We start from the raw sequence: 19,464 nt of genomic DNA, 5'->3' as shown, positions 1-19,464 counted from the left end.
TTTTCTTTTGTATCCTTCACTGCTTGCTCAATATACAGTTTGATTAACATAGGGGAGAGGCTACACCCCTGTCTCACTCCCTTCCCAACCACTGCTTCCCTTTCATACCCCTCGACCCTTATAATTGCCATCTGGTTTCTGTACAAATTGTAAATAGCCTTTCGCTCCCTGTATTTTACCTCTGCCACCTTCAGAATTTGAAAGAGAGTATTCCAGTCAACATTGTCAAAAGCTTTTTCTAAGTCTACAAATGCAAGAAAAGTAGGTTTGCCTTTCCTTAATCTAGCTTCTAAGATAAGTCGTAGGGTCAGTATTGCCTCACGTGTTCCAATATTTCTACGGAATCCAAACTGATCTTCCCCGAGGTCGGCTTCCACCAGTTCTTTCATTCGTCTGTAAAGAATTTGCGTTAGTATTTTGCATCCGTGACTTATTAAACTGATTGTTCGGTAATTTTCACATCTGTCAACACCTGCTTTCTTTGGGATATATAAGTAGCCTTATTTATATGTAATAGTTTATTAATGGGTTAATATGATCCCTACACGATCATTTGGCCCCAAACCCTCGTCCTGCACCAACAACAACATTGCAGGAGAACGCCATCTTGCATGCTAGCAACAATGCGAATACAACTTCCTTATAAACTGCCTTAACAGTCGGAATATTTGTGAGTCGCTTTAGAGGCACACAGTGTGACATAAACAATTATCGATTTAGAACTTACCTTGGATCAACAGTGCATAAAACGAAGTTTTCTTCTGTAAATCTTGTTGCAGAACACACTGCGGAACTGTATCACTGGTGTAACCTTAGACTCATGTGAGCTCTTAATTCACGAATTGTCCGCTGCATGGAGGCACTAACTGTGAAGACAGAGAGGGTGACCGTTATGCCCCAAGGGATCGTTTTGCCCCAGTCTACCCTACTGGTGAATTTATTAACTCGGAAGAAATATCAGGTCGTAAAATCTGTCATATGCATGTGGGATTAATGTTCGATGGAGAGGAAAAGCAACCAAAACGCTGATCCGTGTACATATTAAGATATCACATATGAAAATATGTGCGCTTATACCTGTTATACCCCATATATATCAGGTAAAACGTTCGCGTGTTATTCAGTGACGAAATACACTGCTGGCCATTAAAATTGCTACACCACAAAGATGACGTGTTACAGTCGCGAAATTTAACCGACAGGAAGATGCTGTGATATGCAAATGATTAGCTTTTCAGAGCATTCACACAAGGTTGGCGCCGGTGGTGACACCTACAACGTGCTGACATGAGGAAAGTTTCCAACCGATTTCTCATACACTAACAGCAGTTGACCGCCGTTGCCTGGTGAAACGTTGTTGTGATGCGTCGTGTAAGGAGGAGAAATGCGTACCAACTCGTTTCCGACTCTGATAAAGGTAGGATTGTAGCGTATCACGATTGCGGTTTATCGTATCGCGACATTGCTGCTCGCGTTGGTCGAGATCCAATGACTGTTAGCAGAATATGGAATCGGTGTTTTCAGGAGGGTAATACGGAACGCCGTGCTGGATCCCAACGGCATCGTATCACTAGCAGTCAAGATGACATGCATCTTATCCGCATGGCTGTGACGGATCGTGCAGCCAGGTCTCGATCCCTGATCAACAGATGGGGACGTTTGCAAGACAACAACCATCTGCACGAACAGTTCGACGACGTTTGCAGGAGCATGGACTGTCAGCTCGGAGACTATGGCTGCGGTTACCCTTGACGTTGCGTCACAGACAGGAGCACCTGCGATGGTGTACTCAACGACGAACTTGGGTGCAGGAATGGCAAAACGTAATTTTTTCGGATGAATCCAGGTTCTGTTTACAGCATCATGATGGTCGCATCCGTGTTTGGCGACACCGCGGTGAACGCACATTGGAAACGTCTATTCGTCATCGCCATACTGGCGTATCACCCGACGTGATGTTAAGGTGTGCCATTGGTTACATGTCTCGGTCACCTCTTGTTGGCATTGACGGCACTTTGAACAGTGGACGTTACGTTTCAGATGTGTTACGACACGTGGCTCTACCTTTCATTCGATCCCCACATTTCAGCAGCATAATGCACGACCGCATGTTGCTGGTCCTGTACGGGCCTTTCTGGTTGCAGAAAACGTTTGACTGCTGCTCTGGCCACCACATTCTCTAGATCTCCCACCAATTGAAAACGTCTGGTCAATGGTGGCCTAGCAACTGGCTCGTCACAATACGCCAGTCACTACTCTCGATGAACTGTGGTATCGTGTTGAAGACCCATGGGCAGCTGTACCTGTACACGCCATCCACGTTGTGTTTGACTCAATGCCCAGCCATATAAGGATCGTTATTACGGCCAGAGGTTGTGGTTCTGGGTACTGATTTCTCAGGATCTATGCACCCAAATTGCGTGAAAATGTAATCGCATGTCAGTTCTAGTATAATATATTTGCTCAATGAATACCCGTTTATCATCTGCATTTCTTCTTGGTGTAGCAATTTTAATCGCCAGTAGTGTATGTAGTTCCCATCTCGTTGTTTCATCTGCATATGTCGTTTTTCTGGCTGGTATCTGCAAGGGAAAAAAATAGTAGCAATGGCTTTTACTCCAGGCCACGTATTTTCCTCTTCTACGCTTGAGGAATGTTTCCTGAAAGTTTGGACATTCCATTTTGCTACCCCATCTAGTTACGATCACGCCGGATTGCAAATTATCACACCCAAGGTCTACGCCAAGTCATCCATTAGTAGGAGAGATGTGTTTCGTTAACATGAACATGTGGTGGAGGACTGGCACCACCACCAAGACTCGTGATAGGAGTTTCAATTTTTCGAGGTGATACGTAAAACTTTTAGACAGGCTATCCTACACTGTGACACTTAACGTTGGTAAAATGTATTCCAGGTTCAGTTTCAGGCCTCTTGTTTCACCCTACGCTACAAAAAACCAAAGCCGCTCGTCTCTCAGACCCTGGGGAGTCAACTGGCGCGCGCCGGCCCCGGACAGCACAGACACATAAACAACAAGACGCCCGGTTCTCGCCAGCCGCTGCTGTTTAGGCACTTTTCCAGCTTTTTATCGCCCGCCGCCCCTGTTCCCTCAGAGGAGAAACAGTGTTCCGACAGCGCAGGGACGACCCGCCCCGCTGTTCTGTTGCTCCGCGTATCTCATTAACTGGTCCGTAAAGGGAGTCTCATTTGGCCAGTTTAAATCTTATTGCCAATTAGTCCGGACGACTTAGTCTGGCGACGGTCTTAATATTAATAAGACCCTTGATGTTTTAATTATGAAGGTAGCGCGAAAGGCTTCGCACGGCAGAGGGAGACAGCGTGCGGGAGCCACTGTCGGGAGGAACTTGATGAGGCTAACAGGGGAAAAAAAGAGGTATCTGACTTGAAAGGGCGACGTTGGGCGGTCGCGCAGCCCATTAGTGTGCCTGTACAGGGCATGAGAAGGGACATCTTACATGGTTCACCTTTAAGCGAGTGTCTTTGATGGGCCGGATCTGTGCTTTTTTACTAGGCATATCTTAACTCTGAGCTGGAAGCTACTGCTTTTCCTTGAGCTTCATCGGGACACAGTTATCAAGAACAGCAGCTAAAAAGTTAACTGAGTCTTGTTGACAATGTTGACATAGAAAGAGAATTAGGGAGAAACATCGACTATGACATCTCCAGTGTGTACAGGAGACAGAAGAATGGCAGATAGATTAAGGTTTAATGCATGGTCGACAACGAGTTCATTAGAGACGGCTGGAGGCTGTGACGTCGGTGCCAATTCGTTACGTCATATACAAAAGGAAATTACATATATATTTTACATATTTTTATTTTCAATTTATCAGCATGGTTCTTCCTCTCGGGGATTTTGTCTTTTCTTATCACTTTTACTTACGTGCATAAGTAAATACGAAACGGGTTCTGGAAGGGCCTCAGTTATTCATGTACCAACTTTAGATTTTGAACGTGATGACTAAAATATAGTTGCCGTTAACTGAATTGAATGTAATTTTGTTAATTTCTGTTTATTGATTGCAAATCAAGGCTCGAGAGAATTTCGATTGTTGCCATGGAGCGGCCAAGATAAAACTTACTGAACTCGTGGAATCTGTATAATTTAAAAAATGAACTTTAGCGTAAATTAATTATCTGTTGCAATTTAAAAAGGTTCTTATAACGAAATCTCTCGCATCTACAGTTACTGTTAACACTTTGAAAAATAAATTAATACTTCGGCGCGTAATGGCCGACCAGAGGCTGCATCGGAAGATGAGCTTCTCGCAGGGCAAATTACTGAAAAAATGCTTATTAAAAATAGTTAGCCACTGCGAGCATTTGAGGTGACAACTATTACAAAGAAATCATTTTGTGATAATGATAACAATTTTATTTTAGTAATAAATACGAATAACGTACATAAAATATGTGTAGCCGCTCAACGGCTGCCTTCCGTACCACGAAACAAAACAGTGGGTGTACCACAAAATACGTCCTTCCTCCTCGGCCGTACAATCGCGTCTCTTTCGATCCTTTTTTATTTTCATAGACATTAAATAAACATGTTACTCTTAAATTATCTCTGCGTATCAGTTGTTTCAAGAACATTAACTGTATCTTTTACACTAATTATATTCTTAAAATACTTTAAATGCGACTTACAACCGATAAAAATGTCAATATTTATGTGACGTACCGTCACAAGACCGTTCTGGAAAGCAACTCTAGGCAGAATATAAGAATAATTCCAGCGATCGTTGACTCTGAAAGTCCTTAAAATATTTAGAGGCACAAGTGTACGCCTTGGGTGCTATGACGTACTCACTCTGCAGCATGGGAATTAGTGTCCAAGTAGTGTATCAGTTTCGAGAAAGTCCAGAATTTAATCTCTTAAAATGGAGCATAAACGACTGTGGTGCAGGCACTACTGTTTTCCCAGGACTCAAAGCTCCCTACAAGTTACGACACACCAAATAAAGTTCCGAGCCACAAACAAGGGAGAAGCAAAAATAACCAGAGAATTTAACGTACCTTTCCACATGAAACTATATTTTCCAATAAATGATTTTCCTAGCTACATTCAAGTATACTTCATCCTTTTGTATGACATGAAATGTGATCATAATTCATCCAGGTACATCCGGCATTCAAACTGGCAGCTTACAACAATGCCGCTAATTAAAGTTCCACTGCGCTCCTACTCTCCTCAATTCTCAGTCCGAAGTAAGTTCATTGTTCACGCAATGTTCCACATTATTTCCACAGAGTTTTACATCACGAGTCAGAGATAATCTGTCTCTCGCAGTAGAAAGGAGTCTCTGAGCCGTATAAATAACTTACAGTCCCACCGCCACACCTTCACCTGCCCATGTTAGGCGAAATTCTTCTGCCTGACTCATGTAGTACTATCACCGTCAGAGGGTGGTACGGGACTACAAGTCCCACCGCCACACCTCCAAAGTGAATTGCAGTGACGGAGTCACTGCCCTGTAGAAATTTACTGCCTCACCAACACAGTTAGACCGCAATAGACCGGTGATGCTGTATTGTAACATATCACCCCGGACTACAAGTCCATTTAAAAAAAAAAAAAAAAAAAAAAAAAGGAACGTTTCACTTTATCGGAGGAGCTCGAAACGGAGTCATTTTCTCAACCATTGACAAGAGTTGTGAGGTGTACTGATATGGTATATTGTCTTGAACTGGAAACAACTTACGGATGACAAAAAGCACGATTTGGCGGATAGGCCCATGTGTCAACAATATGCTCTGCTGGGTACGCACGGCAGGCCATGGTGGCCGAGCGGTTCTAGGAGCTTCAGTCTGGAACCGCGAGACCGCTACGGTCCTCCCGACATTGCATTGTTTCCAGAAGGAACGTATTTTCAGCGTCAGTGGCGTGGATAACAGGAACGACGGTCCATTACATACATCGAGACGTACGTATAAACGTACGGGATTACTAATAATAACTCTTTTTTTATTTTTTTAATGTTGATGGGTGTCGGAGGTGGCCCCACTTTGACTTTAACAATTCCTGCTGCATCGTAGGACGGCAGCGAAATTCCTTCCAGGACGATAACGATATAAGGACACTATGGTTTTATGGATAATAAAGATTTCTATTTCTTCTACCTTCCTATACCCAATGTGCACGATGGTAGTACCTTCATCGTGTTTTGGAGCGGTCGTCGCAGAGTTGAGAAAAAAAAAGAACGAAAGAAAAAGTGGCTAATGCACTTGTCTAGTTGCCAAGAGGGGAAAAAAAACTGGTAAGGGGTGAAGTGGTCGCACTAAGGGTTCCGCGTTCAAACCCTATAGATGACAATTTTTTAACTGTTTACGTGTAAACTGTTACATGGGAGAACATTTTCCTGACAAGAAAAAAGATTTTCCGGAGTTTGTAGCAATGTTCTTTCGGCAGTCTGCTTTCGCTCCATTAGTTGAAGGTAGCAATCCTACAGAGTATGTTTGTATAGATTGGGTGGTGTTCCGTCACCATGTCCGACAGAACAACACATGTACATTATAGGTTTGCTGCTTTCAGCTAACGAGACGAAAGTAGGCTGCCAATAACGCATTCCTACAACCTCCGAAAAATCCTTTTACATTTTAGGACAATGTACTCCCATAAAACAGTTTCATGCGTAAACAGCTAAAAGAAAATTTTCATCAGTCAGCTTAGAACGTAGGACTTTTGGTGCGATGACTTCGTGCTCTACCAGCTCAACTCGCGAGGTCTTCGAAGGAATCACTCATTGTTCTTATGTTACTTTTCATTACAATTTACGCATGTTCTACTGGACGACACCACCTAGCACGAACTGAATCGGTGTTTTCGTGGATACTCTGTTGACGTACAACTTTTGGTCCCCGCCTGCGAGTCTGGCTTTTGGAGGTTTGGGTGTTTGCGAAAAAATGAAGAGACGCACCTCATTACCATTTATTATTGCAAGTCGATTCTCCTTTCAGATTCAGGGCCTGTACTTTTCTTCCTGTCCACCTTTGGTATTTAAATCTGCCAAAACGATATTAATATTTCTGGTACTAATGTTTTCCAATATTCTATACAGTTCTTCATAAAACTCACTTTTCTCCTCGTTGTTACTTACGTTTGTTGGTGCCTATGCATTAAAAGGTGTTAAATCTCCACACTTATGCCTTATAGTGAGGCATAATGTCCTCTTGTTGTTTGCATTGGAGCTCTTCATTTTCTTATCAAACGATCACTCACCCACAAACACCATTCCACGTTCCTGAAAATATAAAATGAATTGAATGAAATGAAGATGCCAGGCTGAGATTCGTAGGAACACTCTTATGGAAACGCAATGCATTCGTGAAAGAAGTGTCTAAACAAACATATACTCCACTGATTCCTCATAAGTTTGATACCATTAAAATGTTGGTTTAATAGGAGAGAGAGACAAGATCCAACGAAGTGCGGCACGTTTCGTCACGGGCTCGTTTAGTGGATGCAAGAGCGTTAGATATATGCTCAACAGGCTCAACGCTGTGTGATGGTTTACGGATTGTAGATGTAGATGCAGATGTCATTAACTAGGAATTCAATTAAAACATTGGTTAAATCCCGTTACTTCTTAAATCTACCGTCTGAAAGACTAGAAGCTTTTGATAGTGCAAATGGAAGATTATCAGCACGTAGCAGAATGTATCTTCGACCATTTGAACAGAAATGGCATATCCTGCTTAGTACTGGTAATGAGTATTCGGTGCTGTGAAAATATATTGGTCATTGCTGGAAGAGCCAACTCACGAGAAGTGTGAAACTCTGAGTGATGAAAATGGCGATCTTTGTCTATCTCTCTCTCTGCTATCAAAGTTACGGTTTTCTAGAATGAAATTTCATTCGAGAAACATCCCCCAGGCTGTGGCTAAGCCATGTCTCCGCAATATCCTTCCTTCCAGGAGTGCTAGTTCTGCAAGGTTCGCAGGAGAGCTTCTGTGAAGTTTGGAGCCGGCCGGTGTGGCCGTGTGGTTAAAGGCGCTTCAGTCTGGAACCGCGTGATCGCTACGGTCGCAGGTTCGAACCCTGCCTCGGGCATGGATGTGTGTGATGTCCTTAGGTTAGTTAGGTTTAATTAGTTCTTAAGTTCTAGGCGACTGATGACCTCAGAAGTTAAGTCGCATAGTGCTCAGAGCCATTTGAACCATTTTGTGAAGTTTGGAAGGTAGGAGACGAGGTACTGGCGGAATTAAAGCTGTGAGGACGGGGCGTGAGTCGTGCTTGTGTAGCTCAGTTGGTAGAGCACTTGCCCGCGAAAGGCAAAGACCCCGGGTTATAGTCTCAGTCCGGCATACAGTTTTAATCTGCCAGGAAGTTTCTTACGGTTTTTTGTTTGAACACTGTCTCGAATTTTATTTTCCACGAAATATAACGCAACTGGAAGATGTAAATTTGTGTTAAGGGCTTATGGGACCAACCTGCTGTGGTCATCACACACTATTTGATCTAATTTAAACTAATTCACGCTAAGGACGACACACGCACCCATGCGCGAGGGAGGACTCGAACCTCCGACAGGGGAGCCGTGCGGACCGTGACAAAACGCCTAAGACCGCGCGGACCGTATTTAACGCCTCAGACCGCTTGGCTACCCCGCGCGGCTCGGAAGATGGAACATTATGTGGATCTTTTATAGTGTCGGTTATGATATAGATGAAATCTGGTTTTACCACGTTGTATATGAAATACAACAATGTAAAGCACGTGTCAATTTTGTCGGAGGAAAGGTTTTATTTATACAGTTCTCCAAAGCGGTAATGTTTTGAGCGTTACCTTCTAAAGGATACACTGGAATACCGAGTCCCCGTATAATTCTTTAACAATTTGCCATATTGACATTATTCAATTTCCGATATTGTGTTGGAGGTTGCAGATGTTTACCGTGGCCAGTCGCAATATCTATAATATGCAGTGAGATGAGAACGAGACAGATGGAAAGAAAACTGTTCATTATATCAAAAGTAAACCCTGTGGCTGTTGATACATTTGCGCCACTGTAAGAAATGACGGTCATTGCCTTCGTGGAAACTTTGATTGTACCTCTTCCTCCGCAGCAAATCGACAGCCATGAATGTCTTTCTTCAAGGCTCTAGGGATATTTCAATCACATGGGGAGAATAGGGGCTGTATGACGATATGTAATGGCTTAGCCGGCCGAGGTGGCCGAGCGGTTCTAGGCGCTACAGTCTGGAACCACGCGAACGCTACGGTCGCAGGTTCGAATCCTGCCTCGGGCATGGATGTGTGTGATGTCCTTAGGTTAGGTAGGTTTAAGTAGTTCTAAGTTCTCAGTGACTCATGACCTCAGAGGTCAAGTCCCATAGTGCTCAGAGCGATTTGAACCATTTTTGTAATGGCTTACCAGGGAAACTTTTGCAGCAGACTGGAAACAGCCTGGCAAAGTTTGAGTGGGACCACGTAGTCCTAAGGTTGTTTTGACAATGCACACACACACACACACACACACACACACACACACAGACTTTCAGCAACACACATACAGCCAAACAAAAATCAAGTGAAAGCAAAAACTGCAAAAACTAGCAACACTTACAAAAACAAACGACACTCTAGAAATGCAAAATTGCAGCTTAAGTGTCATATTATGAAAATACAGTGACCGTTGAAAAAATCAACAGCTATTTACCTAACAGAAGTTTTATTTCTTGCTCGGTTTCAGGCACTTAGTGCCCTTCTTCACAATTACCGCACGACTAGGGTCTATGAAAAACAAACAGGTGTACGTATGATATTATTGTAGTCTCAACTGAAGTTGTAGTAGGGTGCATACACATGTTTAGTTTTGAAGCTCGTTAGTAATACGATAGTTCTAAGCTTCTGAAGACAGGTACTAGAGGCCTGAGACACGTATAGAAATTAAAATATCTTCTGTGCAACTGGCTCCTGATTTTTTTCGGCAGCTACTATTGCCGTTACTGAGTATGGATAAAGTGGTAAAAACACAGTGAGTACAAGAAAAATTGGAGACTTCGAATCGATTTTCCACATGAGGGGAAGCTGCTTGTTATTCAGACAATGAATTAGAAGCTCTTCTTTAAGTACATTGTGATGAAGGAGAAACACGTCTAGTTACATGAATACAACAAATAGTCATAATGCAGCTTGCGAAAGCTGTTTTTCTTGTAAACTACTGCAATTTATATCTCGGAAATATTTAGAGCCGAAATAACGAAGGCAGATTGCAGTATCATCTGCCATCTCCACAGAGATCATTAGAGATGGAACACAAGCTCAGATTACGAAAGGACGGGGAAGGAAATCTTCCGTGACCTTTTCAAAGCAACCATCCTCGTATTTGCCTGGAGCGAATTAAGGGAATCATGGCATATCTAAATCTGGATCGCCGGATGGTGACTTGAACCGTCATCCTGCGGAATATCAGCCGTCGTTTGATTCCAAGGAAAATGTTGCGGCAAGATGAGCGAGTTTTCTACTTTCCAGACACACACTTCAAATATAAGATCCACTCACTGGAAAAAGGTGGACAAATTTTTATTTGCGTAAAAGCAATTTACGTCGGAAAAAAGAACTTGTTTTAAAACGGGAAGTGCAATCTCTCCACGAAAGGAGAAAAACTTTTCGCCTTGCCATCGTATCACTCGTTCCTCACATCGTCACCTCACTTCCGACTTGCCACAGAGCCGTCTTTCTCTCGGTAACGAGGCGCCTACGCTGAATGTGGCGGCAAGCGCTGAGCCCGCAGTCCTGATAGGCTGCTGGAACTCCCGGGAACGGCCTTCCTCTGGAAGCGGAGCCGGGCCAGGAAATGGCCCGTGGGGGGCCCCCGCGGCGTGAACGATGCCCGGACACTGGGCGCCACAAAAGAAACCCGCCAGCAGGATGACAGAGCCATTCAACAGTTCACGGCCGACTTCCCCGACGATAACTCTGCCCGCAGGGGTAATATACAACTCGCTGCCGAGGACATCTGCGCGGTGATCGCTTCTCACAAGTGGGATGGGCGCTATCGAGGAAGCAATTTTGCTTCCTGTTGCAATCCAACAGGGAAATTTCCCTGGAAATTTTGTGTATGCTCTGGTGCGAAGACACGCGTCCGTTCAGTTTCAAAGAGTAGTCAGTATTTAGCATGGAACAATTACTACTGATGTAAGAATGTAAAGCAGGCATGGGTAACCTTTGATGAACCGCGGTACTAAGGGAGCCGATACGATATACTATAGGGAAGAATGTTCCATTTCTACCCTTGCAAACAACCCGCGTAATACCGACTTTCTAATCATTGTTTTCAAAGGAAAACGTCTCAGTAAACTACAGTTTTACTTTCCGTGAGACATAGGGTGGTGTGGCGCAGGAGAGGTCGGGGCTGGGGGGGGACCTCGGCTCTCCCTGTCCCTGTGCTTGGTGCTTGGGTACCGTATCCGGGGCCTGATTCACATACTTAAAGCTGGCGGGCCAACTAGTCACGTGAAGCGACAGCAGCGCTTCTAGCGAATAAAGCCAAAACTTTAAAGACCGTGCCACTTTTAATGGAATAACGCAGCGGTATGAACAGCACCACTTTCCCGACACGCCTCACAACTTGCGTATTTTAGTGTACGTTGATTTTACGTTCACTCCATCTTCAGATGTTTACGTTTACTTACGTATCATGATCATCGGTTATTTAAGGCGTATTACAATCGCTGTCTTAAGAACTTCCATTGCAAAACTGTCAGTACAGAAACAATGTTCATGGCATATAAACAAATACAAACACCTGAAAATAGTGTGCCAGTCATTTTGAAATCTCATCATGGTAATATAAAATATGGCTGTAAAAGCAAGCGGTTGCAACTAATCTATTAAAAATCACCTGCAGTTTCAACAGTTGCACTTTGCAGTTTTGTAGTGCATTCACAACGGACAAGAATTATCTACTACTGCAAACACAAGAAAGAATGTAAAAAGAAAATACCACAATGAGACAAACAATCCCAGACAACAAACAATTGGGAGTAACTATGTGAATTTTGGCGACAGGCAGGCCATTAGAGTGTTTGAAATGTGGTGCGTTAATATTCACATACACTATTAGCAAGCCAGCATTTTTTAAAATATTTCTTGAAATATGTTTTTTTGCTGTCTCTGAAGGCCTTTTAGTGACAAAGGCATGGGCTTATTTTGTAACATTAAATAAATTAAGCCATCATTTCACTATTTATTTTAAAAACCTCATGTCTAAATCAGTCGAAATTATCGACTGAATTGCACAGAAGCCAAATTGCACAAGTGTGAATAACAGAATAGTGAACAACCCAAAATGCATCATGGGCGGAGTTTCACGGCTGTTGTTGAAATATCGATATATTGATATTTTCTCGAAAAGATGCGGGCATGTAACGGTGATATTTCTCCCACAGCATATGAACAACAAAATGTCAATTTTTATTTTATATTAAATTTCTTCACAATTTTCGCTAAATATTTGAAGCTGTTCTTTTGAAATTATAGTAGAACATAATTTTACTTTCGCTGCGTGAGGGAGTCTTACTACTTATTGAGGTTTCATCTTCCTCTTTGACTGTGTGAATCAAGTTTTTTTCTTTTGTTTTCGAGTTATCTGTTTTGTGACTGGTTTGCTGCGGTCCACCACGAATTTCTCTCCCGCGCCAACCTCTTCACCTCAGAGTAGCACTTGCAACCTACGTCTTCCATTACTTGCTAGATGTGTTCCAGACGCTGTCTTCCTCTTCAGTTTTTGCCTTCTACAACTCCCTCTAGTACCATGGACGTTATTCCCTGACGTCTTAATAGACATTCTGTCATCTTGGACCTTCTTCTTGTCAATGTTTTCCACATATTTCTTTCCTCTCCGATTCTGTGCAGAACCTCCTCATGCCATACCTTATCAGTCCACCTAGTTTTCAACATTCGTTTGAAGCACCACATGTCAAATTCTTCTATTCTCTTCTGTTCTAGTTTCCCAACAGTCCATGTTTCACGTCCATACAATGCTGTGCTTCAAACGTACATTCTCTGAAATTTCTTCCTCAAATCAAGACCTATGTTTGTTACTAGTAGACTTCTCTTGGCCAGGAACGTCCTTTTTGCGAGTGCTAGTCTGCTTTTGGTGTCCTCCTTGCTCCGTCCGTCACTGGTTATTTTACTGCCTATGCAGCAGAATTCCTTAACTTCATTTACTTCATTACCATCAATCCTGATGTTAAGTTTCTAGCTTTCCTCATTTCCACTACTTCTCATTACTTTCGTCCTTCTTCGATTTATTCTCAATCCATATTCTGTACTCATTAGATTGTTCACTCCATTCGGCAGATAATGTAATTCTTCTTCACTTTCACTAAGGATAGCAATGTCATCAGCGAATCGTATCACTGATATCCTTTCACCTTGAATTTTAATTCCACTTCTGAACCTTTCTTTTATTTCCATCAATGCTTCTTCGGTGTACAGATTGAACATTAGGGGCGAAATACTGCAATCCCTTTCTTACACCCTTTTTAATCCGAGCATTTTGTTCTTTGTCGTCACTCTCATTATTCCTTCTTGGCTCTCGTAGATATTGTATATTACCCGTCTCTACCTACAGGCTACCCCAATTTTCCTCAGAATTTCGAACAAGTTGCACCATTTGACGTTGTCGAACGCTTTTTCCAGATGTACACGTCCCATGATTTTTCCTTAGCCTTCCTTCGATTATAAAACGCAAAGTCAGAATTGCTTCTCGGGAGCCTTTACCTTTCCTAAAGCCAAACGCCGTCATCTAACACACTTTCGATTTTCTTTTCCAATCTTCTGTATATTATTCTTGTAAGCAACTTGGATGCATGAGCTGTTAAGCTGATTGAGCGATAATTTTTGCACTTGTCACCTTTTGCAGTCTTCGGAATTGTGTGGATGATATTTTTCTGAAAGTCAAATGGTATGTCGCCAGACTCATACATTCTACACACCAACTTGAACAGTCGTTTTGTTACCAGTGCCCCGAATGATTTTAGGAATTCGGATGGAATGTTATGTATCACATCTGCCTTATTTGATCTTAAGCCCTCCAAAGCTCTCTTAAATTCTGATTCTAATACATGATCCTCTATCTCTTCTAAATCGACTCCTCTTTCTTCTTCTATCACATTAAACAATCTTCCCCCTCATAGATGCCATCAATGTACTCTTCCCACCTATCCACTCTCTCTCCTCTTCATTTAGCACTAAAACTGCCGTTGCCCTCTTAATGTTACCACCCTTGCTTTTAATTTCACCGAAAGTTGTTTTAGCTTTCCTGTATACTGATTCAGTCCTCCCGAAATCATTTTATTTCGATTTCTTCAAATTTTTCCTGCGGCCATTTCGCCTTAGCTTCCCTGAACTTCTTATTCATTTCATTCATAAGCGACTTGTATTACTGTATTCCTCAATTTCCTTTAACATTTTTGAACTTCCTTTATTCATCGATCAACTGAAGTATTTCTTCTTTTAACCATAATTTCTTTGGAGCTACCTTCTTTGTACCTATGTTTTTCTTTCCAACTTCTGTGATTGCCGTTTTTAGAGACGACCAATCCTCTTCTACCGTAATTCATACTCAGCTATTCCTTATTGATGTATATATAGCCCTAGAGAATTTCAACCGTGTCTCGTCATTCCTTAGTATTTCCGTATTGCACTTCTTTGCGTATTGATTCTTCTTGACTAATCTCATAAACTTCAGCCTACTCTTCATCACTACTACATTGTGATCTGAGTCTGTATCTGCTCCTAGGACCGCTTTGCATTCCAGTTGTAAGGTGTCAGGCAAATCCAACACCTTCCATGAAAACCCTGACATGATAAGCAAATCCAGTAGTATGTCACATAGCTCCGAATGAATCGTGACATTAAATTAACCAAAGTAATACGAGTAACGAGTGAGCAAATGGAATACCACAGACTAACACAGGAATGCCTAAATGCATGTCATACCTTACCACCGTGAGACAGACGCAGTTCCGAGGGGAGAAACGAGAACAGAAGCCGAGAGCAGAACCGTGTTAAGCTAGAAGGCCCTACGATAAGGGACGGACACCCACGTCTCCAGCTAACCACCAGGACCACCCCCAGCCCATGTTAAAAGCCAGAGCCCTCCTGAAGAACAGTATAGATCTTACGATAACACTAAAAGGGCCACACCAGCTGCATGTTTTGGCGTGAGACTTTTTCGCGTCTCTGTTACGTTGTAAAAACATTGCCCCACCACGAAAAGTATAACATTTCTCATTGGATAGACAGAATTTTTGTAGGCAGAGCTTAAGGTTAACATTGAGACCCTGATTGGTCAGATGAAAACACAGCCAGATAGTTTTTTTTAAACCAACTTCGGTAAATTGTAGTAAGGAGAAGTTAGGAGAGTTGCTTGTGAGATGGCGAGGTGTGTGGAGCTGTGCTGCCCGCCGCCCCATGACGCTGCCTAAACACCGACAAGGTAATGAACGCACTCGATGCCGCATTTTTGAGTGCATAAGGCTTCACTCAGAACTGCAGAAGTCTCATCTGTTACATCCCCTTTTTACGTAATACTAGTGTCGATCGTCAATTGAAGCTCATGGTATTCACATTTGCTACGTAAGTTAAAACCTGAATTGCGATGATTTTTCTGTTATATAATTATTGAGAAGCCACATCAGCCACTGTAATTTACGACAAGTTAGATAAGTAATTAAAGACAATTGAGGGTCACTGTAGACCATTTTGATAGTTTTCTCTTTTGTGAAACTTAATTTAAACCTAGATTATAGATGTGATATGGCATAGGTCATCCTTCGATCCATTGTAGAACTTGGAAACCCATTCAGGGAATATTCGTTCACATTTTTGTTGAACGCAGTTGGTTTTTATCATCCTGTATTAAAACATTTCCTTTTATCAATAGTGCAATTTATAAACAATGTTTTGTGAGTAGAATAAAATTTCCAATGGTAAACTTAACTGCTTTTTCGACGTTATTTTACCAGCTAACTAAAAATAGGAAAGCGTTGAACCCCTTCCACTAAATTTAGTTAGTATTAAGATTCTTTTACAGGGAGTGCAGGGGAGCTGACACCGAAATCATTAAGTATTTGGTTATATCATCGCTAGCCTCACTGAATTCTTCTGAACTCTACATGTCATGTGTGGTCTGGCGTCTCCTTACCAGCAACAGTTCCCAGGTTCAAACTAGTCAATTCCCTAAAAAACATGCTCAGAGCGCCGTTGTGCAAAAGTGGTAGGGAGACACGACTTAGAACAAACACAAACCATGCAGAATGTTAGAGAATGGCGACCCTGCCAGGATGGTAAAATACCATGATTGAAGGGCGACCACATGCCTAACTAGGTCAGAAAAATATCCTGTTGAAAAATATTCGTAATAAAATTTTTTTTGAAAGGCATAAATGGTTGAAAACAGTAGCTGCAGCGATAGATAGTAATAAAGTATTCAATAGAAAGCATTCTAGCAAAGACAATAGCATAATTAAGTTATGAATTTTAATATTGTTAGAATTAAGTTTTCTCTCCAATGCAAGCGCACAGGTGGCGGATACATCGTTGACAAGTTGGTTCTGACCCAACAAGTAAGTGAATGGTTTGTCAAGTCGTGGGTGCAAAAAGTTTATGAAACGCGTGAGATCGTATGAGCCCATGTTGACGCGAGGAAGGGCGCAGGAATAGCTTTTAAAACAGAAAATATGGGGGTTGGGTTGTTTGGGGGAAGAGACCAAACAGCGAGGTCATCGGTCTCATCGGATAAGGGAAGGATGGGGAAGGAAGTCGGCCGTGCCCTTTCAAAGGAACCATCCCAGCATTTGCCTGGAGCGATTTAGGGAAATCACGGAAAACCTAAATCAAGATGGCCGGACGCGGGATTGAACCGTCGTCCTCCCGAATGCGAGTCCAGTGTGCTACCACTGCGCCACCTCGCTCTGTAGAAAATAAGGGATTCGGAAAGATTAGCAATGGCAGATCGAGACCTTGACCGAATTGGGGTAGAGACCCAACATGAAGATGGACAGAGAATAGAGGACAGTACAACAGACGATGCAGTATCGCGAGAAATAGGACAGATAGCGCACCATAACGAGGATAATGTACGCCAAGGCACAGAAAACCTAGGTCAGCATACGACAGAGGAACAGGAAAGTAGAGAGACAGCCGATGAGGATTCTAACTTGCGTCTTGAATACGTAGAACCAATAGTACAAGTAATCAGAGCTCCCTCACCACAGAGTACAAGGAATTCGAGCAGAAACGTGTCACCGCACAGTTCAATGCAATCGGTTGCAAACCAACACTTGGGCGAAAACACAGAGCGTAGGACGTCGGAAAAAAAACGCAATAGGACCCACCAATCTGGCAGAATTATTACAATTAATGACGGAAACCATGACAAGACAAAATAAAGAAATTGCGAACCAAATTAAAATTCAGAATGCAGAAACGACGAAACAAATTGCAGAAACCACGAGACAAATGCGTGAGATTAAAGAACAAAACAAAAAAATTCAGTTACACCTAAGTCATATTGAAGACGAGACAAAAGAATCTCGAGAAGTGATAGGAAACTTAGTAACAGGTCACAATCAATTGAAAACAGACATTGACAACGTACAAGCGAACGTACAAACATTGCGTAATGACACTCAGGACGAGATCAAAACATTACGTAACAACACCCACGGAGAAGTCAAGAAACTAGAGAAACAGATAAACGTAATTACTAGACAAGCAGCAGGTACAGCGCGTGAAATTTTTGAAAACAGTGTGCTACACAAACATATCACAAAAGCAGCGCTGAAAAGGTATGATAACCGCATAGTCAAAATAGAAGCGCAAACGAAGCGACAATTTCAGAAATTGCGAACAGAGTTGTTGCAAACCATTGAAGAGCGTAGTGAACAGGAACGAACAAGCACTGAGTCTGCAACCACACCAGTATCTGTAACAGCACCGGAAAAACAAGCAATTAACGAAGATATCACGCATTTGTGATTCCAGTCAAAGGCGGAAAGTAACATACGTGAAATCAGACAGCCTGCACAGCAACAAACACTTTTCGAAATTCTTGATGAACATACGGCACCACAAGCACATGCAGAACCACAAATGTATGTGTCAAGACAGTTTGGATCGTGCAATGAAGCGGCAAGGTTAGCCTGACAAGATACAGAACCAATACATGACAATGGAAAGCCAGGTCGCGAAGAGTACAGTGCAATACATTTAGTTACACGTTCACAACCGATTGAAGAAAATTATTGAGTATCACTCCAACGATACTACGCAAGGGTACGCGAAAGTTACAGTGGACAATATCCAATGGATCTACCTCAACCGGAAAGAACGACGGGAGAAATGATCAGAAACATAAGTGGCGAAGAATCGCGAATTTCTTATGGAACTATGACGAAGTACGACAACGATCATTTCCTCACAGTCAGAAAATTTCAACACTTTCGAGAAGGAAACTCATTACATCCACGAACTTTTATTGATCAATTCCGAGTAGGATTACCAGAACACTGGACGCTAGCACACAAATTAGACCTTATATGTGCACACATATCAGGAACAGTCGCAGAAACCATGCAAAATGTTGCAGCGACATGCCGATCGTACGAAGATTTCAGAGAGAAGTTTCTCTCACGATATTGGTCCAGCGAAGCACAGAACAGAGTGAAATACGAATTATTACAGAACCCATATTTTGAAAATTCAGGAGAGAAGAGTCCCGCGAAATTTTTCGAATTAATTGCAAAGAAAAATCAATGCTTAGATGTACCATACATTGACGGAGAGTTGATTAAATTATGCGCGATGAAGTTACCATTGAGATACCAGCAATCATTAGTAGGTCGCGGAGGCAACGACGTCGAAGCATTTAAAGGTATTCTAAGGGAACTAGAGTTCATATTTTCGGAAGATGACGCAAGAAAAAGACGAAGCGCACGTGAAAACGAAAGCAAAAAGCAGTGGAATCCACAAGACACAGTACGAAGAAACAGTAATTACGAACCACGTGATAACTTCGTACCAAGAAACGACAATAGATTTCAACAAAGAATCGGTTATGGATTTAGAAGAGAATATGGCAATAACTATAATTCACCCAGGAACGGCAACAACTATTACAGAGAGAATAACGACAACCGGAACGGGTATTGGAGCGCCAATAGACCGACAAATTATCAACAAAGAAACCAATATCAACGAGCGGAGCAAGAAAAGAGAATACAGATAGAAGAGGTGGAGGTAAGACCACCAAACCCCGAAAAACGTTCGAATCGACAGCTAAGTGCCCATGCCAAAGGGAATGACGCACCAACGCAGGACAATTGCAGCACCTTGAACAGAGAAGTAAATACCTTATCACGAGAAGACAAGAAGGAAGAAACAAATCCGCAGGGACCAGATGAAAACGAAGACACGAAAATAACAATAT

The sequence above is a fragment of the Schistocerca americana genome, chromosome 6 (assembly GCF_021461395.2).
Source record: "Schistocerca americana isolate TAMUIC-IGC-003095 chromosome 6, iqSchAmer2.1, whole genome shotgun sequence".
NCBI classification, from domain to species: Eukaryota; Metazoa; Arthropoda; class Insecta; order Orthoptera; family Acrididae; genus Schistocerca; species Schistocerca americana.
Note: the sequence above shows the minus strand (reverse complement) of the source record.